A 1463-nucleotide genomic window follows, 5' to 3' on the forward strand; every position below is an offset into this window, starting at 1 on the left:
AAAGTGTTTTTAAGTCAAATTGTGTAGAGAGAGACCCCACAAAAATATTTTCCCAGAGCTCTGCAAACCCTAAAACCAGCTCTGGTGTAGACCATGGTCATCTGATCCTTGGTGATCTCTTTCAAATTGTGTCCGCAGTGGCGGCCCGGGGCCCAACACGCAGTCAGTCCTGCAAAGATAAATTCTGGGAGAGACAGAGTAGCGGGTGGCTTTAGTCGTGTCCCTAATACGTCATTTTTATCTCTGGAAAACCAGAGCACTGTCAGGAGATCTCCTAAGCATGAAGACGGGGCAGAGCTAACCTCTCCCTCTGGAGGGAGGCCGATGTGAACCCGTCGACTTTAGGTAAAAAGTTCTCAGCCTCCAGATGCTCAGAGAAGAGCCAGTAAGACCCGGGGCAAGGAGGGTGGCAGGTGGGCACAGGACAAGAGCCTTCCTTGACTCTCCCTGGGGTGGCCTTCAGTGCAGATCAGGAGGCACAGGAACCACAGGGGCAGACACCCAGGCCCAAGGGACCAACTCACAAAGGAGCACACAAGTTCAGAGTCATATGCTCCAGAAAAGACAACGTGCCTCAGTTCAGAGTCACATGCTCCAGAGAAGACGGCGTGCCTCAGCAGCGTGTGGAGGCGCCTCGTGCAGAACAGATTGAGGGTGGGTTTTGGTCATCGCTGGAAGGATGCATCTGGCAGGTTTCCATATCGGGCTCACTCTGGGCTGCTGTCCTGATTTCTTCTTTCCTTAGCTGTGACCTCTACCAGCACTCCTGGCTCAGAGCGAGAAGGCCACCAACCCTCAGTGACATCCAGCTGAGGCCCTGTCCCAGATGGCTCATCTGAAACTCCTCATCTCTTTTGTTTTTGGAATTCAGCCTGAAAATGAGATTTGGGGTGAGACACTCTTTATAAGCAGAGCTTATATCAGCTTAAAATGATGAAACCGTCGTTGTGTCTGAATCAATGTGTAAACACATGCCCAGCCACGGCCACAGGCCGCCTCGAGGCTGGACGGCATTTCTGATGACCTCGTCTCACCCTCGTCTCAAACCCTGGGAAACACTTAGCTTCTCCACACTAGAGGCCTGTGTGTCTGCTATCAGACACGGCTTCTTCCCAAATTAGGGCAACATGGTGCAGACAGAGCGTGTTTTAAACCCAGGATGCCTCCTGCCAGACCCTGTTCAGGGAGGGAGATGATACAGGCTCATCGCTTTTGTGGGATGGATGAGGACATATGCAAAGACTGCGATGGCACTTGCCACTCAGAGGACAGCAGGTGGGGGAAGAAGCCCTCTGAGGAATGAGACCAAAACGCAGATCGCCACATCCCCTGAGAAGAAAGAACCCCTGACCTTGTCCTCTCCTGCCCACGGTGCCTTTAGGGCTCAGGTTGTCAGACCTCTCTGACATTGTCATTGTAAGAAATCTATTCATTAAGAAGGGGGCTTCTCTTAGCCAGTATGC

Source organism: Callospermophilus lateralis, chromosome 17 (assembly GCF_048772815.1).
Source record: "Callospermophilus lateralis isolate mCalLat2 chromosome 17, mCalLat2.hap1, whole genome shotgun sequence".
Classification (NCBI taxonomy): domain Eukaryota; kingdom Metazoa; phylum Chordata; class Mammalia; order Rodentia; family Sciuridae; genus Callospermophilus; species Callospermophilus lateralis.